The sequence below is a fragment of the Oryctolagus cuniculus genome, chromosome 14 (assembly GCF_964237555.1).
Source record: "Oryctolagus cuniculus chromosome 14, mOryCun1.1, whole genome shotgun sequence".
Classification (NCBI taxonomy): Eukaryota; Metazoa; Chordata; class Mammalia; order Lagomorpha; family Leporidae; genus Oryctolagus; species Oryctolagus cuniculus.
Genome location: NC_091445.1, coordinates 94,195,176 through 94,210,482, shown reverse-complemented (window position 1 = coordinate 94,210,482; position 15,307 = coordinate 94,195,176). Strand labels below are relative to the sequence as shown.

General features: G+C 56.2%; 1 long non-coding RNA gene across 1 annotated transcript in view; it reads left to right on the top strand.

Moving 5' to 3' along the window:
• Positions 1-15,307, top strand: part of LOC127492724 (uncharacterized) — an 89,447-nt gene that overhangs the window by 56,911 nt on the left and 17,229 nt on the right. The window contains exons 2-3 of the long non-coding RNA XR_011382081.1: positions 11,277-11,417; positions 11,865-12,176. This is a non-coding gene — a long non-coding RNA (uncharacterized lncRNA). The remainder of the gene's footprint in view (positions 1-11,276; positions 11,418-11,864; positions 12,177-15,307) is intronic.

The following is a 15,307-nucleotide window of genomic DNA, read 5'->3' as shown; positions in this document are numbered from 1 at the left end:
CCCCTGCCCTGCAGGTAGATGGCAGCGTGGGGACCTCACCCCTGCCCTGCAGGTAGATGGCAGCGTGGGGACCTCACCCCTGCCCTGCAGGTAGATGGCAGCGTGGGGACCTCACCCCTGCCCTGCAGGTAGATGGCAGCGTGGGGACCTCACCCCTGCCCTGCAGGTGGGTGGCAGCATGGGGACCTCACCCCTGCCCTGCAGGTGGGTGGCAGCATGGGGACCTCACCTCTGCCCTGCAGGTGGAAGGAAGCATGGGAACCTCCCCTCAGCGCTCACCTCTTGCATCTACAGAGAGGGTGGCTTCTTTCTCTCTCCCTGTGTCCGGGGCTTGGTGCTCGGGGGCGGGCTTGGTGACACAGGACCCTGCCGGTTTATCAGTTGCCCACGTCTGCGTCTTTCAGCCACCAGGGAGCTGAGGAATTGCAGCAGAGCTGAATGAAGATCGTTCACTGGGCCTGCCCTCTCTCTCCATTTGTGAAAGCTGGAAGTTTACATTTCATAGAACTATTACCAAAATGAATCCAGCCAGGATGACTACGACAAAAATCACAAAAGAACAAACAGACCACGCTTAACACCACAGGGGGATGCATTCATTTAGTAGTGTTTCCAAAAAAAAAAAAAAAAAGAAAACAAAAAGGAAGAATACATTTACTTAGCAGTCTAGCAGAGAGGCCTGCATTTTCTCTGAGTTATTGTTTCCAACCAATAAAAACATCGCCCAAGCCCGGTACTGGTGTGCCCCAAACAGTCTTTTTGTGCTTTAATTGAAATCCCCGAGGGTGAGTGCAGTGTTTCCCCTTTGGGCTGGGGGCTCCACCGCTGGCGTTCGCCCCGACCCCAGGAGGAGGCGAACCTGTGGTCTTCTGGCCATCCGGGCGCTGCTGTATGTTCACTTTCCCCCTTCTGTGGAGCAGGCAGACTGAGGCTCAGAGAGCTGCATCCACAGGCCCCCCGCAGTGATGGACAGGGCTCCACGGGGACCGGATGTGGCTCCGGCCACTCGCCATCCGTACTGCCTCCTGCGCTGTCCTTGGCACGCCGGGTCACTGGCAGCCCTTCACCTGACAGCCAGGGGAGAAATGGAACACAGTCACCTGGCCCCACCTGTCATGTGACGATGGGGAGTGCCCAGGCCAGCGAGCACGAGGGTGGCTGGGGGGGCAGCTGCGTGGCTGAGGGAGCTGGGGAGACCCCGCCTGGCGGGTGGAGCTGTAGCATGGTGCAGCTGCCAGCAGGTCCTCCCCTCCAGGCGCTCACGGGGAGCCGCCTTTGGGGTGCAGGGAGTCTCTGCTGTGCACCCTGCCGCCCCTCCCCAGGCAGAGAGCGGTTGGTCTCATGTACACGCGGGGCTGACACACAGTAGCTCCCACACGCGTTCTCTGTGTCCTCTCGTAGGTACTTGTCAGCACAACGTAGCAAACGGTGATTATGAAAATCAGAGCTGAACCCTGAAACGGAGTCCCCCGCCAGCGTCTCCCTTGGGTGCTGCGCTGTGGCTGGGGGTGTACAGGGGTGTGTGTGTTGGGGGGGAGCCCAGCAGGGGCCCTGGGTCCCAGGCGCCCCGCCAGGGGCCTGGAGGTCAGGAGTCTCTCTCCTGGTCTCTCCGCCCTCGACGAAATGTTCTGTAAATAATTAGACACCAAAGGCTTGGCCATAACAAAGCGACCGTATTCCTTGGGCAGAGCTAATTAGCAGAGCTCCGTCTTCCTGCTGGTCATTAAATCCTGGCGTCTGACAGCCTGGCGGGGGCGGGGGCGGGGAGCTGCGATGGTGTCTCGTGTGGATATTTATGGGCCTTTGTTTTCGGGGGCACGGACGGCTTCCATTTTGGCTTTCGCTTCACATTCAGATCCAGCAGATGTTTCCACGGAAAGCTCCTTACTAACCAGTAGTAGGTCTAAAAAAAGAAAGGAGGGAGGGAGAGGGAGAGGAGGGAGGGAGAGGGAGAGAGGGAGAGGGAGAGAGGGAGGGGAGGAAGGAAAGAAAAAGGACAAGAACCGTTCACAGAGAATTTTAGAAAAAGCCAGGCTGCTGCTGGTGGTGATGGCACAAATTGGATAACTCTAGCTCTGAGGGTCAGAGGCCACATCTCATGAATATTCCTGAAGCAAACACAGGGCTCACCCTGTAGAGAGGACCTGGCGCGTGGACCCGGTCAGCCCCGGAACCCTGCCTGCCTGGGTCCTAGCCTCAGTCGCGGTCTCTCAGAAAGTCAGGCGGGGCCTGTTTCTGCCTTCTTCCCCCAGGGTTTTTATGCAGATCGATAAGATCAATACCTGTGTCGTGTGTGGGCCTCCCGGGACGAGGCCCAAGATTAATATCAGCGATTGTGATTTTAAAGACCTGTCTCCCGGTGATGGAGGAGCCTGCCTAATGGCTGCACACTCAGCCCGGCCCGACTGCTTCCTCTAAGAGCAAATCGAAATCCATTTTGGCTGCACACATATCTGACAATTGGGTGACATTTTGGCTAAACACGTATGTGACAAACTGGCGTAGCTTTTAAAGTCGCTAGAAATGCCCTGGGGATAAAAAAAAAAAGTTGGCAAAAAGTTTACCTGCCCCACAGTGACTGTCTGGCCAGAGACCCCTGTCCTGGGCGCCCTGCATAGCCAGGAACAAGGCTGTAGCGGTGGCCCTGCCCTGCCCAGTTTCTCCACAGCCAGCTTTCCCATCGGAGGAGTGGGCTCTGCACATTCTGATTTATCTTGATTTTTGAGATGCAGATGCTATGATAGGAACACTTCACACTGGCGGAGACATCTACAGTTCTAATTTATTCTTACGTGGTTACTCCTCAACCCGTATCCGACTGCTTGGGAGCATGGCATCGTTGGCTCAGGAGCGCGACATCAGCTTGGGAATGGGACGTCATCAGCTCGGAGTGTGACGTCATCAGCTCGGAGTGTGACGTCATCAGCTCGGAGTGTGACGTCATCCCTAGATCAGGGAGAAGGAGCCAGAACCTAGAGCCCGAGACCTCATCAGTGCCACCCCAGAGTGCTACCAGCACCTCATGGAAAAGCTCACGGTGAGAACACCGTGCGTGCCCTTCAGTTTTCCTTGCACCAAGATAAACATCACTTAACTCCATCTCCCTGTGAACACTGGGAAATGTCCTTGTCCAGGGGCGCCAGCACTGGAGCCGGTGTCCAGCCCTCTGGCCCTCACTGAGCGCCGTGAGATCCCTGGGCTGGTCAGCGCCGGGGCCTGAGCCACGTGACCAGACCTTGGCTTTGCCATCTCTGGGCATCTCAGCACAGGGTGTGGCCGACATCTCCATGGGGTTGCTTCCTGTCACCCAGCACACAGAGGATGGAAACGAAGGAACACCTGGCCCTCTTCGGGCGTGCCGAACAGGTCGGGACAGGCCAGCCTGGGGCCGTGAGGTCTCCTCTCCGGCTCACAGCCTGGCGTCCCGTGCTCCTGGGCGCTGCGTTTGCCATCCGGCGCTGACTTTCACAGCAGCTTCACAGGGACGTGGGGCCCAGGAAGACCTCCCAGGGCCAGATGCGCGCTGGGTGCCACGGTGGAAGTGGTGCTGGTTCCTTTCTCCCAGTGGCCGTGGCCTCCACGGTGCCGCCCGCTGAGAGGGGCTCCTGCGGTCCCTTATCTACGGCCGCCTCTGATTTGTCTTTCCTCTCTGCACAGTCACACAGATCGGATGGCTAATCTACCGTGGATGAATATGCTCACACGCCCTGGGGGGGCACGGAGGCAGATGGGGTTCAGGGTGGAGAATGGCAGGGTCCTGGTTTCATCATAAAGTGCCCTGAGTCTCCCGAGAGACGGTGGCCGGGACAGAACATCTCTACCGCAGCGCGTTTGCTAGTTTGGTTGAGAGTTCTGGTCCCGTCGGCAGGACTTAATATGGAAACATGATGAACCGGAGTGGCTGCAGGTACTCAGTGCCGTCTTCTGTGAGGGTTAACTGTTGTCTCTACATATCTGTGCCATACACATGACTTCATGTATGTGCACGTGTGAAATGCTGACACGCAAGCACACACTGGTCCTCACAGTTCAATACCTTCCCAACCCCCCACCCCATGACTGCTTCTGACGTTGGAGAGAGACGCACACGGTGCTCCATGTTTAAAGGGCAAACACTTTGTTTTGAAAGCGTGTGTTGCAATTCAACATCGTAAGCCTTGAACTTCAGGCAGACAGCAGTGTGAAACGAATATTTTAAATCGAGGAAGTCAGCGTTGAAGACCTATCCCAGTGCTTCCGGCTTGTCATCAGGCAAGGGCTAATGGACCCCGTGCCAAGGAGCCGGGCCATGTGCTCTGGGCAGCGCCCGGCATGGAGGCGGTGCAGGCACACAGCTTGTATGGGGCCTGCATCCCTAGACCAGCACTCCGCAGGCTCCTGCTGTCCTGTTTGCCCGCTTCTCTTCCAGCCCTGGTGGAACTCAGACGCAGGAGCAGCCTGGGCGGGAGAGGCTGGGCAGGGGTTCGCAGATGCTTCCCCCGGTGTGTGTACACGAGGGCAAGCCTTGCTCCTAAACCCGCGTCCAATGCGCGTTCATCCCTGGCTTGTCGCTGCTGTGCGTCGCCTGGTGTGTGCAGTCATGGAGCTGTCATCCTGGTGTCTGAGTTTCTTTGGGCTGTAAACAGAGATCAGGCGTTGGGCCTGCTGCCGCTGTGTTTAGTCTGGTGGGTCAGAGCGCAGGCCCACAGGGGAGCACGCTGTGGACATAAGAGCTGAGTGACACAGGGAATGTGCTCTGAGAAGCACCAGGGACGCTCAAGGTTTGCAGCCCGGGGCGAAGTGCCAGCACAGTGCACCTGTGGGGACGACAGTACAGCAACGAAGCTCTGCAGCGCCCTTCCCGGGAACCAACTGGGGAGCTCCCTGCCCTGAATGGCATTCCTCTGATGCTTTGATAAGCAATGCTGTCCCATCCTTGATGGATGGAGAGAGCACCGGATACCAGGGAAGTGAATGGCTAATCCCACGGCCAAGTCAGCCATGTCGCCCGGGGGCAAGGGTTTCCCCGGTGGCTGTGAGGAAGCCACAGACTGCACGGCTGGCATCCCGCGGCTGCATCATCTCTGTCTGGCGGCCAGGACCACGTCTTCCTGGGCCGAAGCCGAGGTGCCGCCTCTTGCTGCGCTTTCCTGGGGAGACCTGGAGGGCGTGCACTGGGAGAACAGTGTCCCCTAAATTTATCTCCAGCTCCCATGTCAAACTGTGGCCTTGTTTAGAATAGCAGATACAGTCAATCCAGTTCCGGTGCGGGCGTGCTTGCTTAGGTTGGGCTGTAATGCAGTGACTGGCCCCTTAAGAAGAGGCAGAGACACAGGAGCAGGGGGTGCCGGGCGATGAAGCAGGCTGAGATTGGCATGAGGCACGTGGCAGCGCTGTGGCCTAGTGGGTAAAGCCGCTGCCTGCAGTGCCCACATCCCATATGTGCTCTGGCTCAAGTCCCAGCTGCTCTACTTCCGGTCCAGCTCTCTGCTGTGGCCTGGGAAAGCAGTAGAAGATGGGCCAAGTCCTTGGGCCCCTGCACCCACGTGGGAGACCCGGAAGAAGCTCCTGGCTCCTGGCTTCGGATCAGAGCAGCTCCAGCCATTGTGGCCATTTGGGGAGTGAACCAGTGGATAGAAGACCTCTCTTTCTCTCTGCCTCTCTGTAACTCTGCCTTCCAAATAAATAAATAAATCTTTAAAAAAAAAACACAACTGAGATTGGTGCATGGCGGCTCAGAGCCGAGGAGCATCAGCATCTGCCAAGAGTGGAAGAGGCAAAGACGGAGCCTCACCTGGGAGTCTGGAGAGAGTGCGGCTCCGCTGCCCCTTGAATTTGGCCTTCTGGCCTCTGGAACCACAAGACAAGGCGTTCTGTGGTTGATGCCCACCCCCACCCCACCCCCATGTCAGTGGGACACCCTCTGAGAGCCCAGGGAGCGCCCTCCCTGGTCCTCTCCAGCTTCGGGGGTGGCCTGCATCTCTTGGCTTCTGGCGTTTCGGCTGTCTTCAAATCATGCGGGCCAGGTCACGTCCTCCCCGGTGTTGCGTCTCTGGCCGGCTTCTGCTGTCCTGGCTGCCTCTGAGCAGAGCCAGCAGGGCTTTCGGAGTGTCAGGACTGAGCCCCACAGGCTAAGCCAGGATAATCTCCCTTGTCAAGGCTGTGACTTAACCACACCTACTAAGCCCCGTTGGCCTCCGTGGTTCCAAGGTTAGGTCATGGGCATCTTTGCAGGAGGGGGAGTTATTCCACCTCCTCGGAAGACCTGGCAGAAAATAATTCCTGGTATTAAAAGGAAAACGTTAGAGGAGCTGAGACATCAATAATTATTGAACACCTGCTACCTTCAAGGATGAATATGTGGTGGGGGGAGAATAAAAGGCCCAGAGCGGAAGCAGGCGTGGGATAACAGCACAAAGTCACTCAGCACTTGATTCCAACAGCAAGCCACGAGACCTCGGAACATCAGCCGCCTGGCCCTGTTGTTCCCGTGGAGAGCGGAGACCTGCACGTGGCATCGTGGACGCAGGGTGTGCTGTGTCCATCCTCCCAGATGCCTCTGGGGCACTGAGCAGAGAGAGCTCAGACCGCAGCTGGGTGACCTGGACTAATGGGTGTCATTGAAACAGGAGAGAAACTGAGGCAGCTAGCAGCCGAGACAGCACGCACACCGGCACTGAGCGTGGACGTTCTGTGAACAGCAAGGAGACCCAGAGGGGTTTCTCAGATTTTACTCAGCCTAGGACGCGGGTGGAAGGAAGCCACTGTGCTTGCCTGGGTCCTGCCCCTGGTGTCAGTTGTGTAGGTGTTCCGTTCGCCTTTCCGTCATTTACTGTTGAGTAACAAAGATGATGGCAGAGTGCACAAAATTATTTCCCGAGACAAAGCCCAGCATGTTTTCTTCTTTTTTAAAAAACTTGTGGCCGGACTGTGGTGCAGCAGGTTAACCCGCCATCTGCAGTGCTGGCATCCCACGTGCACCTGTTGGAGTCCAGGCTGCTCCACTTTCTATCTGGCTCCCTAATGCACCTGGGAAAGCAGTGGAAGATGGCCCAAGTCCTTGGGCCCCTGCACTCACGTGGGAGACCTGAAGAAGCTCCTGGCTCCTGGCTTCCGCCTGGCCCACCCCTTGCTGTTGAGGCCATTTGGGGAGTGAACCAGCAAATGGAAGATCTCTCTCTCTCTCTCTCTCTCTCTCTCTCTCTGTGTGTGTGTGTGTGTTTGTGTCTCCCTCTCTCTGTAATCCTGACTTTCAAATGAATGAGTAAATATTTAAAAAATTGATTTTATTTATTTGAAAGGCACTATTACAGAGAGATAGATATATATAGAGAGAGAGAGAGAGGGAGAGAGAGAGAGGGAGAGAGAGAGAGAGGTGGGTCTTCCATTTGCTGGGTCACTCTCCAGATGGCCCAGTGTCAAGGGCTGGGCCAGCCTAAAGCCAAAAGCCAGGACTTCATCCAGGTCTCCCAGTGGGTGCAGGCACCCAAGCACTTGGGCCATCTTCTGCCAGGTGCATTAACAGGGAGCTGGATCAGAAGTGGAGCAGCCAGGATATAACCAGCATATGGGATGCCAGTGTCACAGCTCTTCATGCTATGCCACAATGCTGGTCCCCTGTTATCTTATTAATTGTTTTTTTTTATGCATCTTAAAAACAGAATTTAGAGAATGGTAATAAATAACATCTATGGCTGATGAAGCTTAAAAAATACCAGTACCTTTGAGTGTTCGGTTTGTGAGCAGATTGAAAAAGAATGAGCTTGAGATGGTAGAGGGTCAGCTTTGACATAGGTGAAAATGACACTTCGGTTTCGTGTTTGTGTTGGTGACTGTGAGTGTTTGGGGGACATCTTCCCCTGGGCAGGTGCGTCCTCAAGTCTGAACATGAGTGGGAAGAGGGGATCTGTAGAGCGTGCTGAATGTGGAGACTGAATGCCCCCTCAGTTCCCTCCCCTCGTGGCCCTAACCAGGGCTCAGAAACCAGCACAGCTGGTCTCACTGGGCACCCCCATCAGTGGAGTTAGAACATCCTGGGTGCTGTGTACGCACCGCCTCGTCCCTGCCCAGACAGGTGTGTGAGTCACAACAGAAGCCTTGAGAGGGTGGGCAGGGCAGGTGCACTTCCCAGCAGTACATGGTACCCCCGTGGAAGTCCAGGCTTCCGCTGCCTTCTGTGGAGCAGGTGCCGCGGGTTTCTCCAACGTGGGGCATTGTTTCTTTGTTCCAGAATTGGACTCCCAGAGGGGCCCCACACTGCAGCCTAAGCCACATGGCGGGTATTTGAGTTCATGGCACTGGGTGAACTCATCTCAAGCTTACGTCATCATTTAGGTGTGCAGAAAACCCACTGCGGGTTATAAGCTCTGGAGTCTTGTTTCTGCATTAGCAGGGAACCTGGAGAAAACTGCTGGGAGTTGAAAAGTGTTTGTTGAATCCACTTCTTACAAGGATTTTTCTAGCTGCTGTGTGCAGTGGGCTGGACTGTCTGGTTTACTTTAGCCAGAGGAAAGCTGGCACTGATGGTTCCATGTCGCCTCCCAGCTAGAAGACTCCGCAGACCTCATTTCCCCGAGGTGGGTGGAGGATGCTAGACAGGCAGAGAATTAGAAGAATTAGAAGAATTAGGAAGACATGGAGGGGGCTTCAGGCTGGCGGTCCCCTCCCCCACCAGCCCCGGAGCCTCAGTCCTCCCCACACTGCCAGTGCGTGATGCATGGCGCCTGCACTCGTCACAGGTTTCTGGGAAGTGCTGACCACTTCATCTGCACGCTGGCCGTCTGCCAGTGCATCTGCAAGGGCCCCGGCCTCGCCTGTGCCGCTCTCCGGGGACGTGGGGCAGGAGCAGCGGCCTGAGCCACAGCAGCCCTCGGGGGTCTTCCAGGCATCGGGGCGGGGAGCACTTATGGACCCTCTGCCAGCTGCCCCCTGTTGTGTCCCTTGCTCTCTGCTGGCAGCACAGCCGCCCCCGATCCCCGCCACTGCCACGGCCAAGCCAGAATCGGCAGCCGCTGTGTTTGCATTCTCTCTTCTGTAGCCTCGTACCCAGGTCCCTCTAGCTCTAGGCGTCTCTTGTCTGTTGTCTTGCCAAGTTCTGCTGCCTCACCGGCACACGTCCCCAGGTCTGCCGTCCTCACCACGTGTGTCGGTTGTTGCTGTCCCATGAGTGGCCTGGCCTGGTCAGCCCGCGGGGACAGGGAAGAGGGCACGCTGCATCCCTGGGCCCAGGTGGGGACAGACTCCAGCTGTTCCAGGTCTGCACAAGACAGTGACCACGGACGGCCCTTCCCGGCCTCACACTGGGCAGGCGTCCATTCCCAGCACAGCAGTGAGCTTGCATGGAGATGCGGGCCTGCCCTGGCACCTGTGTGTGCTTTGGTTGAGAGGGGAGAACAAGGAGCCCTCAGGCAGGCTGCTCTGGGTCTCACATCCGAGGGGAAGAGGGCATTGGAGCTGGCAGAGCAGGCAGTGCTGTCCAACCCCCGGCCCCATTGAATATCAAGGAGCCACTTCCGGTGTCTGTTTCCGCAGCTGGCTGAGCTCCCAGGACAGGCGTCTCGCGGTACCTGCCCCAGGGAGACAGAGGCTGAGCGGGAGCTGCAGCCACCAGCACAAGGAAACCACGCCTGGGGCCGGGGCACTGCAGCTGTGTGACCACTGCAGGAGGATGGGTGACATTTCTCCAGGCCAGAGGTGGGCTGGTCCTCAGCTGTGGTTCCCCAATTCATGTTTTCCAAGGCTTTCAGCATCGCTCTCTGGGCTCTTATCCCTGCTGCTTGGTCTGATCTAAAAATGAACTTCACAGCAACCTCTAGACTACTGTTTGACCTGGAATCTGGTGCCACATCCCAGCCACACAGGCACATCCCGTAACCATCACAGCCCCACCCCACCATCCTCAGACAAGTGCAAGTGAGCTTGCAACACACTGGCAGGTGCAGCCGGGCGGCACTCGGAGCAGGACTGGGCATGAGCGGCGTGAGCAGAGGCTTGGTGCAGGTGTGATGGCCGGGCCTCCAGCCACATGCCTCACCCCCGTGGTGGTTCTCAAGGTTTCCAGACTGTGCCTGAAGGAAAGAGCCCGCTAAGGAGGCTATGAGGGCTGGGCTATATAAAACGAAAAGTGATGAATAAGAGGTGTCAGACATGCTGCTTAGACGCTCGGTCACTGATTTTCAGAGTGAGCCCGCGTGGGTAGTCAGACGCCCCGCACGCTCAGACGCACTTGCCGACTGCAAGATGCTGACTCAGGTACTCTCAGCTCGTCTCTCTGCAGCATGTGTTCCTGTGCACAGACACGGACACATCCCCCCACGTCACCCCCACAACAATCCCCCACCACCAACAGACACTGGGAGTCCCGTCCCGGAGCTCGCCACCTCCACAGGCTCGGAGTCGGGAGCAGTTCTCCAGTCCCTGCCTTCCTGTTCCCAGTTTGCAGGTCCCGGCTCAGTCATGCACCGGCAAGGGACAGTGCTTTGCTCTCCCCAAACCCAGAAGCTGCCAGGAGGGTGAATTACTGACAGATGTCGCCAGGTGACTGCCACGTGTGTATTTAACGATGTTCTCAGCAGGCTTTCCTTGAGAACAGATCCTCAGCCACCAGGAAATAGAACAAGAGTCCCCGAAACTGACAGCAGCTGAGCCCCCAAGACCGGATGTGTTCCCAGTACTTTCCTTCCTTCGCGACCACTGAATCGCGTCCCCTCAACCACACATGGAAGCTCCAGCCCCCAAACCTCAGGATGCGACCTCCTTCAGAAACGGGGTCCTTGATGTTTAGTTAGATAGCAGGTGTCGTATTTGCTTGGGTGGGACCTTCCTCCTAAGCTACATTGTCTTTATAAGAAGTAGAGGGTAGGGGCTGGGTGGTTCAGCTGCAAGCCAAGGAACCCCACAGACAAATGGCCATGCCCAGGAGCTAAGAAGGGGCCCAAAGGGGGCTCCGCTCGAGCCCAGTGCGGGAGGGGAGTTGGGGTGAGGCCGGGCAGGGGCATCCCAGGGCTTCCTGACCCCTCGGTTTGTGGCACTTGTTACAGCAGCTGCAGGAGCCCGAGGCCGGCAGGGTCTGCGAGGGGCCTTCTCCCGCCCACCTGCGAGGGAGAGAATTAGTTGAATTTCATCCTTTCTGGGAAGGATGATAATTTGCTCTGAGAGCTTGAACTTCGACCATGCCTGTTGTCTTACAGTCCGCGAAAATGTTCAATCAGCATTTGCCTCGAGTCCTCCCACTTACAGTCCTAGTGACTTGCCCCAGTTTCCTCACTGACTGTTACTCATGTCTCCTGCATTCACAGTGGCCGTGTCCTTATCGTGGTCCTGGTTCCTGAAGTCCATTAATTGGGGCTACTTCGATGGTGGCTCCTGGGCATCCGTGAAACGTCTGATTCCTCTCAGCTAGGGCCAGGCTACGTGAGGCCCCGGGGCTGACAGCAGAGGTGAGAACTGCAGAGAGTGCTTGCTCACGGTTAGGGAGCAAGGATGCCGTCCCTCCCCGGGAGCCTCGCTCCACACCGCTTCCCCGATTCCTAACACCAACCGAGCCAAATCCCACTGCCGGATCTCTCCTGAACGCAAGGGTGCTCTCCTTGCTGGGCGGGCACAAGCCGAGACGGCTCTCTTGATGCCCATTTAATCCTGGCTGAGCAGGAAGTCTGCCAGCACAGCACATGGCTCCCTTGTAAGTCGCTGGAGCTGACCGTATTCTCATTTAAAAGGAGCCACGGCCACCCTGTTCAGAAGAAGCGAGCTGTGGAATGAGTCCGCCCTCATTAGCTGGCTAAGCCGCCTTGCGGAGAGCTCAGGACAAAACCTGGGGTCCAGGCTGGTTGGGAGCTGGTGAGCAGGAGCACTTTACTTCCTGGTGTTTTATTTCCTGGCTTCAGGGCTCCTTCTGATGAAACAATGAGTCTCCTGCCGGGAAGGCAGACTTTGAAGACTCTGCTTCTATCTGTGGGCTTCTCCCCGGCTTCCCTGAGCGCCAACTGCTCTTTCTCTTCTATTGCTCCTTTCCCACCAAAGCCTAAGCAGTGTGAAAGAGCGCATGGTCTGTATCGGCTACAAAGTATCTGGACACAAAGCCAGCCCCTCTGTGCCCTGCTCAGAAGACCCATTCCTGCTATCCGAAGTCTGGCTGATTTCTCTCTCCACTGTTAATTCTCGTGCCTAGATTCGTTCATGGACACATTTCCACCCAGGTGAGCATTCACAAACACATTGTCAAATATATTTAAATGAGATCTAACTCTGGCAACCCTGCATGTTTTGATTTGAACAGGATTTGGTTGCCCAAGCCCTCCAAGATGCTTAAACCCCAAACTCTAACATTCACAGTTAACACATTAATACTAGTGCCTGATGCAGTAGGATGGAAGTTTGCTCCAGTTATGGCGTCTGCAGGTTGGGGACCTTGGAAGGACTGGGTAGGACTGCATCGCTTTGGGTTAAGTGCTAGGGAGGAGCCCTGAGATGCTCTCGTGGTCGCGTTACAGGGAGAGACCACAAGGAGGCACACACAGAGTGTGCTCCGGTGTGTCTGCTTCCTCCATCCCCCACCTCCCCAGATGCCTGAACCATCTTGGACTGGGAAACTCCAAAAAAGCCACATTCCTTCCCAAGAAGGGGTTTTAGTTAAAGTGACACAGCGCTGGCTAATAAAGTGGACGAGTCATTAACTTATATGCGTCCCCATTCTGTCACCTGGCAGGAAGCAGATGATCTGTAAAGACCAATGCCACCCTCACCAGCGTAGGACACGACAATGGATAATGACAAAAAACACCTGCCTCAGAGACACGAACAGAAACCGTCGCTGGGATTCGTTCCATCACTATAGATTTCTCTTGACCTAAGGTTCCCAAGATAGCACTATAGATATGATCTTAACATTCAGAAGCAAGATAGCTATGAAAATGTCATGAGTTGTGTCCAGGGACAGGGGTGTACATTGCAAAAACAGACAGAGCCCCAGAATTTAAGGGCACGGTCAGGAATCTTCCCTCTGAGAGCTAAGACACAAATCTCTATAAAACGATGAGCTTTGTCACCTGTGGAATCGGTTTCCGGTGAGAGCGGTTGGGAGATGCCTCTCTGCTGAGACCTGAGCTCTTCTCGGGGTCACACACAGAGGTGCGCGTGTCCTCATCACCCTCAGATGACTTCAGGTCTCTGAAGGTGCCTTTAACTCCCTCTCTGGGGAGGCACCTGCTGAGGGTGCTGGGTGATTTGGTGCCTCATCTTCACAGGATGGTGGACAATGAGGGCACAGGTGTACACCAGCTCCGTGCCAGGGAGAAAGCCTGGGGTCTTCATGTCCCTGTTAGGTGAGCCCAGGAAGGAGGGGCTGGGCTCCTGGTTTCTTAAGTCCCTTCCTGAGTGCCTCTCAGAGGGCACCTGCTGAGACCCAGGCCTCCTGATGGTTCTAGGAACATTTCAACAAGAGTAAGGCAGTCTGAGCAGATCCCATGCTGAGAACAGCCATGAACGTGCTGCCTGCCTCAGCGCGTCCCATCCTGACTCGGCTTCTAGAATGCAGCCCTACTGCTGGTCTCCACGCAAAGGAGGAAGTCTGGGCACAGGGGCCCTGAGGGAGGGGTCCGCCCAGACCACACACTGCCGCACTGTGCTGAAACCAGAGCCAGAGCCCCATCAGGAAGCCACTCAAAGTGGGCAACGGTGTCAGTGCCCGAGGGAGCTCCGTATACACTCAGAAGCTCGGGGGTGACTCCGGGTCCTGTGTGTCTTGGAACAGCTGGAGCCTGCACGGTCACGGGGTCCCGGCTGATCCGGGTGTGCCCTGGACACACTGAGAGGCACGGCATTCAGTCAGGCGCACGCGGCAAAGCTCACAAACCGGCTCCTCTGCAATTCAGCCACAGCGATTAGCACTGGGGTGGTGACATTTACGTAAGCACCTGCTTTGAAATTTATGCAATTTTTTAAATTCAGCAGAGTGGTTACTGTGGCTTGCGTTTAGCTAAAGGCAAGGGCTTCAGCGAGCCAGGACACCGAGCACCCTGGCTGGGAGTCACCTTTCATGCCTGTTCTCCCTGATTCACTGCAGCTGGGGCACCAGAATCTTCCGTCCACCCCCTCGGCCAGGTCCACTAGCACCTCCGGCCACTCACTGTACTTCCTGTGCCCCTAGCTGCGGTCAGTCTTCTCTGAGGCTCTGAATCTCTTGTGGAAGACTCAGCCGTGCTTCCGTCCCGGTGTTCCGGAGCTCCAAGGAGAGAGACTCGGGGGATTCCTGAAGCTGGAGGATCTGCCCCTGTCCTTAGTGTCCCGGGCTGAACTGAGGTTCATGTCAGTCCTGGGACCTCCCCTCCCCATTTGGTCTTTCTCCCTCTGTCTCTGACCTCGCCCCCCCCGCCCCCGCCTCGCTCTTTCACTCTCTTTTCCCCTCTCTCCCTCCTCATCCCTCCCCAGGGCACTTGCAGAGATGTCCCTGTGTATGGAGCCAAGCTGGACCTGAAACATTTGGGCAGAGAACACAGGCCCTGCTCCCAGGCGGCTTGGGTGCACGGAAGACGTCTCTAGCCAGAGGGGCGAGGGTTGCACAGCCCGCTGATGGCCTGTGTGGCTGGGACACGCTGTATACAGGCATGGATAGGTCACACCACCCTATAAACATGCACTCTTATTACGGATTAAATAAAAAATTAATAGGGCTGCCTATGTCTTCTCTTAAATTGTATTCATTTCATTTTTATTTTGTGTTTTATGTTTAATCGACCAATAGTAATTGCATATCTTATACGTTTGTGGGGAACCCCGCGGTTTTCTGATAGACTTTTCTGAGCACATTGCGGAACACTTCCATCGAGGTGACGGCACTCCCGCTGTGCAGCTCCAAGGCGGGGGCAGTGCGGGGGCAGTGCGGGGGCTGGGACACGCTTCAGTCCACAGGCCAAGTGGCTTCTCGGGTTTTAACATCTCTGCAGCATTCCAGTCTCCGCTGTGAGGGAGACTTGGGGGATCCTGGGGATGTCTTTGGCAGTCAGCTGCACCATATGCAAAAATTAGCATTAACACGAAGAGGAGGAACAGGCATTTAAAGTCGCGTCACCGAAATGGAATTGTCTAGCAACATAAAGGTGTTGTCAGGCAGCGAATGTGATGCCCTGTTTTAGCTTCCCTGGACATAAGACTTGGGAGACATAATGTTTGCCACAAGAGGGACCCACGCAGCTGCCCGCCAGCCAACACCACCCCCAGCAGAAAAAGCAGAAGCCTCCCTTATCTGGATGTAGACGGGGGTGCCACACTCCCAGAACCGGCTTCAAACTCGGCAGCATTCACAGTGTCAGCGTGGGGTGCTGCACACACG